The following is a 14274-nucleotide window of genomic DNA, read 5'->3' on the forward strand; positions in this document are numbered from 1 at the left end:
TGGTCACGTTGGTTGATGATCTCTGGAGGGCTCGGGACAGGGGTTGTTCCTCTGTTCTGGTCCTGTTAGACCTCTCAGCGGCTTTTGATACCATCGACCATGGTATCATGCTGCACCGGCTGGAAGAGTTGGGGGTGGGAGGCACCGTGTTGCGGTGGTTCTCCTCCTTTCTCTCCGACCGGTCGCAGTTTGTGTTGGCAGGGGGGCAGAGGTCGACCTCGAGGCCTCTCATTTGTGGAGTGCCGCAGGGATCGGTCCTCTCGCCCCTTCTGTTCAACATTTATGTGAAGCCGCTGGGTGAGATCATCCGTGGCTTTGGGGTGAGATACCACCAGTACGCTGATGACACCCAGCTGTACATCTCCACCCCAGGCCACCCCAACGATGCCCTTGAAGTGATGTCCCAGTGCCTGGAGGCTGTACGGGTCTGGATGGGGAGGAACAGGCTCAAGCTCAACCCTTCCAAGACTGAGTGGCTGTGGCTCCCGGCATCCCGATATAGTCAGTTGACTCCATCACTGACTATTGGGGGCGAGTCATTGGCCCCCACAGAGAGGGCTCGCAATCTGGGAGTCCTCCTGGATATGCAGCTGTCCTTGGAGGAACATCTGACGGCTGTAACCAGGGGGACCTTTTGTCAGGTTCGCCTGATTCGCCAGTTGCGGCCCTTTCTTGATCGGGATTCCCTGTGCACAGTCACTCACGCCCTCGTCACCTCTCGCCTTGACTATTGCAACGCTCTCTACATGGGGCTCCCCTTGAGGAGCACCCGGAGGCTCCAGCTGGTCCAGAACGCAGCAGCGCGGGTAGTGACGGGAGCAGCATGGCGCTCCCATGTAACACCGCTCCTGCGCGAGCTGCACTGGCTCCCAGTTGTCTTCCGGGTGCGCTTCAAGGTGTTGGTTATCACCTTTAAAGCGCTCCATGGCATAGGGCCTAGCTATCTTCGAGACCGCCTGCTGCTACCAACGACCTCCCATCGACCCGTGCGCTCCCACAGAGAGGGCCTCCTCGGGGTGCCATCAGCCAAGCAATGCAGGCTGGTGACCCCCAGGGGGAGAGCCTTCTCTGTGGGGGCACCTACCCTCTGGAATCAGCTCCCCCCAGAGATAAGGAGAATCCAAGACCTCAGTGCCTTCCGTCGCGCCCTTAAAACCCATTTATTTAAACAAGCCGGGCTGGCTTAAGATGAAATTTTTAACTGTTTTTAAATGTTTTAAACGTTTTTAATTGGTAAATGAGTTTTAATTGGGCCAAATTTATATATCTTTTAATTGTTTTTAATATTTGTTCTGCATGTTTTTTAATCTGGCTGTACACCGCCCTGAGTCCTTAGGGAGAAGGGCGGTATAGAAATCCAATATAAAATAAAATAAAATAAATAAATAGCTTCCAATAGAAACCTCTTCAAAAGCCTCCAGAATAAAATATCTAATGTAAAAGTTGCCACAGGTGCCAATGTACTTGTTAAAGGAGTGGGAACAGTTTATATTGAAGGGATTGGCGATATTGAGGGAGTACTGTATGTACCACAGATAACCAATAACTTGCTGAGTAGCACAAAGTTACGCAGGGAAAATGGTATTAATATTAAACTCAAAGAAACTGGTGGTTATGTGACAAAACAAAATGTTATTGTTGCTAGTTTAAAACTGGTTAATGATTTGCCATACCTAATCCCACTTGTTAAGCCCAAGGCTCTAGAACAGTGGAGCAATGGGCAGAAGGAAGCCAGAGTGCAGATAGATGAAATGACTACCCAAAATGTTATTGAACCTCAAACATCTCAAGGTAACAAAAAAGTCAGCGACAAAGCGCCCTCTAAGGGAAAGCCACTTCACAGTAAGTGCATTCATATCTTACACAGAAAGCTAGGGCACTTCAGTTTCCAGGTAATTGACAAGATGCCCCTATTTACGGAGGGTTTAGACCTTAAAAAATGTAAAGCACATCTAGACTGTGCTATCTGCAAAGAAGCTAAAAGTAAGGAAGCAAATAGGCCCAAAATTGCGAAACGCCGTGCCAACAGCATGTTTCAGCTGGTCCATATGGACATAGTTGGCCCTTTTTCGGCCTCTTTGGGCAGGAAACATTTCTTCCTAACGATTGTTGATGACCATACTTGCTACGGCTACATTTATACAATGAGAAACAAAGCCGAAGCCTTCGAGAAATTCAAAAGCTTCTATAATTTAGTCAAAACTCAACATAAAGTAAACATTGCTGAATTGCAGACCGACCGTGGCGCGGAATTTATGTCCACCAAATTCCAAAATTGGATTGAAAGCAAGGGCATAAGGCACCACAAAACGGCAGTTTTTTCTGCCTTTCAAAATGGCGTCATTGAATGACGTAATGGCTTGTTGCAAGCTATAATGAACTGTTTAATAGCGGATGCTAAGTTAAGCAGAGCCTTCTGGGGAGAAGCCGTCCTCTGTGCTAATTATCTAATTAATAGAACATGGTCAAAAACTCTCAACCAAACCCCATATTACATGTTGTATGGGCGAAAACCCAAATTATCCCATCTAAGAATTTTCGGTACACATGCCTGGGTGAATATCCCTAAACAACTAAAAAGAAAAGGGGGACCAAATTCAAAGAAAATGATATTCATTGGGTATGTCCCTGGCACAAAAGCATATAAGTTCTTAGATGATGGAAATAAAGTTGTTGTCTCCAGGTCAGCCAACTTCCAACAAGATGAAAGCTGGGGGAGAATTCATTGCAATGACACCAGTGTCTACTTCAAAGATGAAGAAAACATCCTGCCTATCACGCCTACAAAGGATGATGGTGAACAGCAATAGCAACCGTCACCGCGAGTGCAACGCAATGAAAGAAAGTCATCTGACACTCCACCTGAACCAGAAGCACTATCTGAAGAATCATCTCCATCCAGTGTCCCATCTTCACTTCGACGTCACTACACAAAGGAAAGATCTTCAACTTCCCCAAGTGCCCGAGGCAAAAGACCTCTAAAATCCAAGAGGGGTTACAATGCTGACACGTCATCACAAGAAGAAGACGAAGGTGAAAGGCACCAAGTAAGACGGTCCAAAAGAGTAAACAAGGGGATCCCTCCACAGAAGTATGAAGGAGTTATCGCTTCTATCAACTCTGTGACCACGGTGCCTAAGAACTACAAAGATGTTCTTCAACTCAATGAAGAAGAGCAAGCAAGATGGAAAGAAGCCATGCTTTGTGAAATGAACAGCCTTAAGCAAATGCATGTATACACACCTGCCAAAGTACCCAAAGGCAAAAGGGCTATCGGGACAAGATGGGTTTTTAGAGCTAAACCCATGTCAGGTAACAAACTGTTATACAAGGCCCGATTAGTGGCCAAAGGGTATGCCCAAAGGTACCCAGACGATTACCTGGACACTTATTCACCAACTGTCAGAGCCGAAACAGTAAAAGCGGCCTTAACAACCGCAGTAGCCTTAGGTGAAAAAGTTTTTCAATTTGACGTCCAGACAGCATATCTGCATGCTGATCTGAAAGAGGACATTTATGTCAAGGAGCCACCCGGTTTTGAAGGAAAAGAGAGCTCAACTTGTAAACTACAAAAGAGCCTATATGGTCTCCGACAATCAGGTCTTATGTGGTATGAGCACTTCACCAAATTACTGAGGTCAATAGTTTCACCACCTCACCAGCTGACCAATGCCTGTTTACAAAAAGGGCACATAATATTTTTGAAAAAAATATTAGTCTACATGGATGACTTCCTTTACATAGGGCCAAACAAAGCCACGTACGATAAATTTGCAGAAATTATAGGGAGAAAATTTACTTTAAAATCCCTAGGTCAAGTAGATAGATACTTGGGCGTTCAAATAACTCAAACTGAGAAGGGGTTTAGCCTTTCGCAAAAATAATAATAATTGAATTAATTGAAAGGTGCAATATGGAAAACGTACGCCAAATGGTCAAAACAAATTTTGTATCTATCGTTTATATAAAAACAGAAGAACGAACTGCTGACATACTTACAAAGCCCTTGGCTAAGGATCAGCATCTATATTTGTGTAAGAAGTTATGTTTGTCATTTTAATTGCATGTATATGTAATTTTGACTTTAGTTGACAGTATAGTTCACTGTCAGAAGGGGAATTGTCAGATAATTATCTGAAACAGTGCCACTGAACCACACTGTCTACACTGGAAAGATGGTTTTGTGTTTATACTTTCCCTCCATTTTGTCTAAGGGACTGAAGGGGGAGTGGCTTAGCCACCCTATAAATATGACCCCCTTTAGCCACACACACTGGGGAGACACAGGGTAGACACATGGAAGGCACATAGGAGACACACAGGAGAAGGGATTATGCTCTAGGCACCTTTACCTCAGAAATAAATAAAGACCAAGATACAATGTTCTGTGATTTAAAATGTAAATAGTTTATTGATTTTAAATAAACAAAGTTTTTCTTGATAAAAGAAATCTGGCTTAATTGTAGCTGCTGGGACATTCCAAGATCTTATTGACCTCTACAACCTAAACTAAAAACTTTTCTAACATGAACAGCCCTCTCTCAATGGGGGGGGGGGTATACGCCATCATCTGTCTCCAGTCTACAACAAAGTACTTTCAACAAGTATTTTGTTTCAACAAGTTTCAAGAAGGCTCTACACCCATTTGCGCCTCTCAGGTGACCCTGATGACACAGATAAACTTCCAGGTGACCTTAACCACTTGTTAAAAGAATGCAAATGATTAGCTGTCTTCAAAGAGTTTAAATCCTTCCATTGCCCACCATCCAGTCAGAACTGAAGAAGCTTCTTGAGTGAGAAGTGAAATGTATTCAAAGAAAAACCAGAAAGTCCAATTGCTTCTTGAAAAAGTACCTTTGGGACTTTTGCAACTTTCTGACAAGCAAAGTAAATGTGGAACCAGATTTACTCAACAACCATATTATTAACTTAATAACTGAAGTAATTCACTTAACAACTGTGGCAAGAAAGGTTGTAAAATGGGGCAAAACACATTTAACAACTTTCTTAGCAATGGAAATTTTGGGCTCAATTGTATATATAATTTAAGCTGAATATATCACAGTTATATCACATTCTGGTAGCAATTAAATCTATTTAATGCAGGGAAACGTCTGGTAAAACTTACTTAGGATCGGTCCCATACAGCATACTTTTTTTAAAAAGCAAACATTGTTCAACTTGTTATAGGAAATTATTATTTTGGCATCCTCTGGCATTTTACAGATAAAATTGGTCACATTTATTGATGCTTATAAATACCTATTTAAGAAACGTAAGAGCTTGACTGTTTCATTATTTAAGGATGTCTATGGAGATTATCCGTCGTCCAGGGCATGGTTGTCCCAAAGGTGCTTTTTCAAGAGGAAACTGGAGTTTGTTTTTCTTTGAAGATGTTTCGCTTCTCATCCAAGAAGCTTCTTCAGCTCTGATTGGATGGTGGGAAATAGAAGAGTTTATATTCCTTGCAGGCAGCTGGTCATTTGTATTCTTTTAGAGAGTCATTGAGGCCACTGGAAAGTTTATCTGTGTCTCAGGGTCACCTGAGTAGTGCAAATGGGTATGGAGCCTTGGAGCTGCTGAAAGGACTGTGTTGTGGAGCTGTGCTTTTGGCAGGATTTTTTCCTTGTCCCTTCACTACTGAAGGCGCAGGATATTGGGGATGAGTCTGTGTTGTCTGCATCTCAAACTGAAGCACAAATGGTTAATGTATCTGCAATTTTTCTGAAAATCCGTTCATACTCCTGCACAATTTGAAGGGTGTTCATCCCAAAGTGCATAGCTAAATGTCTGTAGAGATTGTCAGTCATCCAGATCATGGTTGTCCCAAAAGTGCTTTTTCAAGAGACAACTGGACTTTGTTTTTTTTTCTTTTTCACCTGAATAGTGCAAATGGGTGTGGAGCCTTCTTGGAACTGCTGAAAGGGCTATATTGTTTTTATGCAGGAAAAACATCCTGCAGAAAGCACAGCTCCGCAACACAGTCTTTTGTATGTTTATGTACTGACTTTTGAAATAGGATACTGTATGTTAGACTAACTATAACAATGCACTTTCAATGATTAGCTTACTATTAAAGAGAAAGGAAAATTAGTGCATCCTTTCAAAATGTCCAAAAGATAGAATAAGAACATGGATTTACAAAATCAGAACCAAATAAAACATACATGCCACCAGATAAAGACTGAATGCACCAATCATCACATCAAACAAGAGGAAAACGTTCTGCGCACAAAATCCACCCATGCCTTCTATAATTTTTTAAACAACAAACTTAAAAACTTGAGATCCATCTCACCCCAAAAAGGGCCAAACAACGAAGACTGTAATGATGAAACCATTAAAACCAACTTCTTTAACACATTCTTTGGCTCAGTCTTTGTAAACAGCAACAGCTCATACCCAATATTTCCCAGTCTTACCACAAATAATTACAATGATTACAATGATCTAATACATACTGATTTTACAGAAGACAACGTTGAAAAGGCACTATGCAGTCTAAAACCATCTCTATCCATTGGACCTGATGGACTACGTGCCTACTTCTTAAAAAAGCTTTCCACTGCAATAGCAGAAACTCTAAGCATAATCTTTGAAAAAAATTTCAGGACCAGCTCCTTGCCCAATCAATGGTTATTAGCCACGGTCATCCCAATCTTCAAAAAGGGAGACCCCAGCCTAGTTGAAAATTACAGACCAATCTCTTTATGTTGTGTCACCTGCAAAATCATGGCATCAATCATTAACCAATACATTACCCTCCACCTAGAGACAAACAACCTACTCTCCAACAAACAATTTGGTTTCAGAAAAAAATTATCCTGTAATCTGCAACTACTACACTGCAAAAACATATGGACTACACATCTCGATCAGAGCAAAGCAATAGACAGAATTTACATAGACTTCTGTAAAGCCTTTTATTCAGTAGTACACGACAAACTAATTCTAAAACTAAAATCTTATGGCATTTCAGGACTCCTGCATAAATGATAGCTGCCTTCCTGTCAAACAGGCAACAAGTGGTCAAAATAGGAAGCGCTCTATCAAATCCTGTACCTGTTAATAGTGGTATTCCCCAAGGCAGCGTTTTAGGACCAACACTCTTCATACTTTACATAAATGACCTTTGCGATCATATTAAAAGCAACTGTGTTCTCTTCACTGATGATGTAAAACTATATAACACCACCGACAATGCTGCTACCCTTCAAAAAGACCTTGACTATGAGTCAGATTGGTCTAACAAGTGGCAACTTCAAATCTCAACCAACAAATTCTGTCTTACACATTGGCAAAAAAAATCAGAACATAAAATACAAGCTAGATAGACATGACCTTGTAGACGACCCTCACTCTGTCAAGGACCTTGGAGTACTCATCTCTAAAGATCTAAGTGCCAGAGCCCACTGTAACAACATTGCCAAAAAGGCATTAAGAATTGTTAACCTAATCTTGTGTAGTAAGATTGTACTTACTAACTAGAGCATTCAAAACATTTGCTAGACCAATTCTCGAATACAGCTCATCTGTCTGGAACCCGCACTGCATATCGGACATAAATACAATCGAAAGAGTCCAGAGATATTTTACGAGAAGAGTCCTCCACTCCTCTTCTCACAACAAAATACCAAATGCCACCAGACTTGAAATTTTGGGTTTAGACAATTTAGAGCTACACTGCTTTCAGTCTGACCTATGCGTAGTACATAAAATTATCTGCTACAATGTCCTGTCAATCAGGGGTGGGTTCTAAAAATTTTTACTACCAGTTCTGTGGGCGTGGCTTGTTTTGTGGGCATGGCTTGGTGGAGGGGGGGGGTTAATGTGACTGAGTGGGCATGACCAACTTTTTTTTTTTACTTTTAAAAGCATTTTTTCTACAACCTTAAGAGGTTGCAGAAAAAAATGCTTTTAAAAGCCTCTGATGATCAGGCAACTCAGCTGGGATCGCCAGAGGCTTTTAAAGGCATTTTAAAAGGCTGAAGAGGTTGTAGAAAAAATGCTTTTAAAAGTAAAAAAAAAAAAAAGCCTCTGATGAGGTGGGCGGGGTAAGTGAGCGGCGACCGGGCCAGGGACTGGTTCAGGGGTGTGGCCAGCCAATGTTATTACCAGTTCTCTGAACTAGTACAAATTTTTACTACCAGTTCTTGCGAACCGGTGCGAACCGGGAGCAACCCACCACTGCTATCAATGACTACTTCAGCTTCAACCACAACAATACACGAGCACACAATAGATACAAACTTAAGGTAAACCGCTAAAAACTCTATTGCAGAAAATATGACTTCAGCAACAGAGTGGTCAATGCCTGGAATGCACTACGTGACTCAGTGGTTTCTTCCCCAAACCCCCAAAACTTTAACCTTAGACTGTCTACTGTTGACCTCATCCCATTCCTAAGAGGTCTGTAAGGGGCATGCCGTCCTTGTCCTAATGTCCCTTTTTATTCATAACCATTTCATGTATTCATAATCATGTTTATACATTTCATGTATTCATAATCATGTTTATACATTTCATGTATTCATAATCATGTTTATACGATCTGTAAGATCATAAGATCTGTAATCTTATATATGTTTGACAATAATAAATAAATAAAAATAAAAAAATAAATACATGGATTCAAAGGGACTTCTGTAATATACTTATCCACTTAACTACAGAAAGGTCCATCAGACAATGCTTTTCAAGGTTGTGTTCCACCAATAAAATACTGTCAGTATCACATAAAGGAGTACATAAAATGAGTACATATAAATGGGAACAGTAGGACAGGGATGGTAGGCACAATGGTGCGCTTATGCACGCCACCTTAGGGACCTCTTTAAAAACATGAAAGATCCACGATAGACAGTTTAAGGTAAAAGGTATGGGGATTAGAGACACTAACAACAGGATCAGGTAGAGTGTTCCAGACATTTACTACTGTATTGCAGAAGTCATATTTCCTACAATCAAGATTAGAGCGAATTATATTGAGTTTGAATCTATTGATAGCCCTTGTCTAATTGCGGTTGAAATTAAAATACTCATTTACAGGTAGGATGTTTTGGTAAATAATCTTATGAACTAGGCTTAGGTCGGAACGTAGACGGTGTAGTTCGAGGCTATCAAGGCCTAAAATTTCAAGCCTGGTGGTATAGGGAATTTTATTTTGGGTAGAGGATTTGAGTACTCTTCTAGTAAAATATCTCTGGATCCTTTCTAATGTATTGATGTCTGAAATACAGTGAGGGTTCCAGGCAGGTGAGCAGTATTCAATTATAGGTCTGGCAAAAGTTTTGTATGCCCTAGTTTGAAGTATAGTGTTACCAGAGAGAAAACTTCGCAAAATAAGATTCACAACTCTTAATGCCTTTTTTGCAATGATGTTACAGTGAGCTCTGGGGCTTAGATCTTTTGAAATGAGTACTCCTAGGTTATTGACAGAGTGAGGGTCGACTTTTAGATCATTTCTGGCCAGCAAATATTTGATGTTCTTTTTTCTATTGCCAATGTGCAGGATTGAGCATTTGTTAATGGAGATTTGGAGTTGCCAATTGTTTGATCATTCAGATACATAGTCTAGGTCATTTTGAAGGGTAATAAAGTTGTCTGTGGAGTTGAATAGTTTAACATCATTGCCAAAGAGGACAAAGCTGCTTATAATTTGATCACAATGGTCGTTGATATAAAGCAGAAAGAGTGTTGGACCTAGAATGCTGCCTTGGGGAACATCGCTGTTAACAGGTGCAGGATTTGATAGAGTGCTGCTTTTTTTGACCACTTGTTGCCTGTCTGACAGGAATGCAGCTATCCAATTATGCAGGGGTCCAGAAATGCCATAAGATTTTAGTTTTAGAAGTAGTTTGTCATGCAGTACTAAATCAAAGGCTTTACAGAAGTCTATGTAAATTGCGTCTATTGCTTTGTCCTGGTCGAGTTGAGAGATCCAAATGTTTTTGCAGTGTATGAGTTGCAGATTACATGACAATATTTTCCTGAAACCAAATTGTTTATATGATTGTTCCCTGGGCAACATGTCTACACCCCCTTCCAAAGTCATTCTCACAACCCATTAAAATTACCGCCAATTATCATATTGTTGTGGGAAAACCCACTTTCCCAAAAGCAGGAGACAAGACCACAGAAGTTGGAGAACACAGGTTTATTTGCTAGCAAAGTTTCAGAGTAATTGTTTGACAAAGTCTGAACCCCGGGCTATGTCCGGAGTCTATCTTTTATAGGTTTTGCTTTACAGATGTGTTACACTTCCTTACACGTATCGAGATACAGTACATCAAAACAGGATATAAAAAGGAGAAGTTATCTTTGCTGCATATTCCATATAAGGCTAGATCTTGCTATATCTTACACCATCTGTTAGTTTCAAAACCCATCACTTACCAAATATTATGTTACAGAATAATATGATACATAGGTCATTAAGCATACAAGTACATGTAGCAAGATCTTTGTATTTTCCTACCTTGCGACAGAGATAGAAACAAGTAAAAGTCAATCTGCCTATACTTTTATATCATTTTTCTGGCATTCGAGCCCACCTGTCTCATTCCCCCCTTTGGAACTCCACCTAAATCTCCTGATTATTGTGGAGTTTCATCTAATGGCATACTTGAATTTGAATTTGAATTTTCCACACAGACCTCCTTCCTTGCCTAAGAGGTAATCTAAGGCTAAGCGATTTTGCATGATATAGGTACAAGACTTTACACTCTCAGCAGCCAGCTTAGTCAAGCCTTTTACAGTCTCATTGGTGATAATTTCAACTACTGCCTGCAACCGAATGAGTCTGTTTAAAATATATATAGGGGTACGGTAGCCATACGAGCCATCCTCAGCCCATGTGGCTGGGCCATAGACTTGAATGATTCTCTCTGGGGGCCATTCATCATCCTTCCAATGTCTGATTCTGACCTTCTCAATGAGGGAGGTTCCACAAGGGATCTCTGGGTCCTTATGTTCCCAACCTCGTCATATACCGGTACCCTCAGTACCTGCCTCTGATGGAGTGGCAACAGGAAGAACCTGGGGCAGATAATTCCTAGGACACCCGCTCCACAACATGTGGCTGGGAGCTGACTATAGGCAAACTTCCCACAGATCCAATACATACCGTCAGGGGCCAACCATACTAGGGAGGTATTATGGGGTCGATCGAGGAAGGGACGGAGGAGCTGGACAGCTTCGAGGGCTCGTGCATCCTCAGAGGCCTTTGTCCCAGAGCCTGACCACCATTGGCCGTTGTTCCATGTGGAGCAACATCTCAATGAGCCCATCTGGTGACAACCCTCGGAATGGTTCCGGGCATAACAAACTGACCCCAATTGTTGGAGGTCAAGGCCCAATTACCATTCTTCCCGGAGGTTGCTGTGAGGTTACCTCGTCGTTCCATTTCTAGCACCATGGAATAATTTAATTCCTGGGCTTCCCAGGGCCACTTTTCCCCCAAGTTGGTTCCCCCGCACACAAAACAATTGGTCATATTTAGGCTTGTGGCTATATCCTCAGCCAGTTGGACAAAGGTATTGATGGCCTTGGCGGGCAGGTCAAAAATATTCAATTTCTCTATCTCCTGGTAATAAGACCAGAATAGGGACTTCCGTCGGGATTGTGTGTTTCTGCTAATGATTTGTACTTCTATCTGAGTTTCCGGGTCATGGCCCTTTCCATCAACTCCAACTCCAAACATCCACTTAGCCTTCCTCCATTCGGCCTGCTGCAGGTACCACTCCCCATCAGTTATGGTCAATTTAACTAAGTTACAGTTGTTTTTGCCACACGTTTTTACATCGGTGGGTACCTTAACAAACCTAATTTTTGAGTACTCTGTGGGGCTCCCTGTGTACGACTTAATGCAGGACCAAAACATGCATGGGCCATCTGAGGGAGCGCATCCCTTAGGGGGACAGAGGAACGTATGCTCTGTGGCATATGACTGAATCCAGCTAATCCCTCCACAGCTAAATGGGAGCCCATAGTGGTTTGCAACTTGGCACACATCAAAAGCTACCGTGAACTCTGTGCTCAATGTTTGTTGCCAAGCTGACATTCCTAGCACTATTTTGTCTTGGGATGGCCTCCCAGAAACATAAGACTTCACCTGTAATGCCCAGCTTGTGGGATTGGTCGTAGGGTCATAGCATTGGACGCCTTGGGTACCATTACATTTCTTATAGATTGTCCCATTTGCTATGCACGTTGGCAGGTCAAACTGCTTACAGGAAGGGGGCTGGTGGGAATGGTACACAAGGGTTTTTCCTATCACATTTCCTGTCATCGTGGTGTGAATGCATTCATGGCATGGCTCTTTCTTTAGGGAGTTTTGTCCCGACTTGGGGCCCTTCTTAGTGGCAGTGGCTACCTTATGCCACTGGTGGTGGTTTTACCATCCTGGACACAAATCTTATATGTGTCAGAATACCATACACAGAGTTCCCCTTGTTAGCAAATGTTGGTCAAAATTGGGGTATATATAAAGTGTGTCCCCTGGACACACGGGGCACAATTTTTAGTATATTGTTTTCCCGCTGTGCGTCTGGGAGGTTCCTGGGGGAGATCTTGGTAGCATAAGACTCCCTCCGTTCCATTGCACTTCTGGTAAGTCTTTTGACTCTCGACGCAGGTGGTTAGGTCAAACTGGGAGCAAGTGGTGGGCTTTCCAACCCTATACTGGATAGCCCCTTCTTTAGACTGGCACAAATCACAGGGACCCTTCCCTGCAGGCACTTGATGTGGGATTCTCCAATTTTGGGAGTTGCCATGCATAGGAGTTTGTAAGGGGCGTAAGAGGTGGCACTGTGTTAGGGGGGTATCATTGCATCGCAAGAACCATTTCCCTTTGTACCCACAAGGGGAGAGGTAACCAGAAGAGCAATTTGGAATTGTTACAAAGGTGTAAGTGAAACGCTCTCCAGTGGGGAAGGGCAGGAAGCAGTTAGAGCACCGGGGAAGTGGTTCCTCCCTCCCCGTGGGGGTCTCTGGGCCGACTCACCCTCCCCGAGGGCTCATAGAAGACAAGTGGAGCCGGGGTGGATGCCTGAGGGTCCTGAAACCAGGTCCAGATATTATCGTCCGTTGGGGTCACTCCTATTTCCTTGAGGGGGTTCACTTTACCTTCCCCATTCCCCCCTTTACCAAACAGGACCCAGTAAAGGTAGAGGGAGTTGATGATGATGCTGATAAGCAGGAGCACAACTACCCACATAGTTGGCATAAGGCCCTTGCGAATGCAGGCAGTTTCTCTCAAACTTTGACTTGCTTCCATCCTGGCCACCCCTCTTTAGAACCAACACTGGATAGTGTACAAAAACAGAGAGGGGCTAGGGCGTCCGCTTGTGCGCACGCAACATCCAAGGCACCGTCTGTCTCTTGCCTGTGCAATGGGTGTTAGCTTCTGGAGTAACACCTGCAGGGGTTTCTTCCTCTTCCTCTCCCATTTGTAGAGGGACAGCTTCTGGAGTGCCACCAGAAGGGGAGAGCTTCCTCTTGGATTTACGAAAGGTAAGCTTCAGGGTAGGGCGGGGTCGCTTTCCACTTCCCACTGGGTGGGGGCAGCCAGTTTAACTCGGGACCAATGGATCCACAGTTTGATTTCGGCCACCTTAACAGCAAAGGGAGAACACATGACAACAGTATATGGTCCTTTCCACTTTGGATTTAAAGTTTCCCTCTTCCAGTCCTTTACCTAGACTTCTTGTCTGGGGGAAATATTATGAGTGGAAGTGACGAGAACATGGGTCTAGAGGTTAAAACATATTGCTGCAATTTCTGGACTACCGCGTTGAGTGCTTGCAGTTGTTTTAATTTAACAGTATCAGCAACCTGACCCGGGTTTTGGATGTAAGGTCGGGTAAGGTTAGGGACCCTCCCATATAACAACTCAAAAGGTGATACTAGCAGTCCTTTTCGTGGGGTGCACCTTACAGCAAGTCGGGCCATGCTTAGGGCATCAGGCCACTTCAAATGGGTCTCTTGACATAATTTAGCTAGTTTATCCTTAATGGTGTGGTTAGCTCTCTCCACAAAAGATCCCGAAGAAGGGTGAAAACTACAGTGAAGCCTCCAAGTGATTCCAAGCATTTTAGCAACCTCCTGGGTAGGTTCATGAATGAATTCAGGACCATTATCTGAAGAGATTCTGGATGGTAGTCCATACCGGGGAATAATAAGTTGGAGCAGTGCTTTACTAACTTCGGTGGCCTTCTTTGTGCGAGTCTGGATGCATTCAGGCCATCCAGTGTAGGTACAGATTATGACTAACAT

The 14274-nt window shown here is 42.9% G+C and overlaps 1 pseudogene; it reads right to left on the minus strand.

Annotated features, from left to right (window-relative positions):
- Nucleotides 1–8821: 8821 nt before the first annotated feature.
- LOC148112901 (uncharacterized) lies at nucleotides 8822–13276 on the minus strand (annotated as a pseudogene).
- Nucleotides 13277–14274: the final 998 nt, after the last annotated feature.

This window comes from Pantherophis guttatus, chromosome 7, assembly GCF_059756535.1.
Source record: "Pantherophis guttatus breed Tessera chromosome 7, ASM5975653v1, whole genome shotgun sequence".
Classification (NCBI taxonomy): domain Eukaryota; kingdom Metazoa; phylum Chordata; class Lepidosauria; order Squamata; family Colubridae; genus Pantherophis; species Pantherophis guttatus.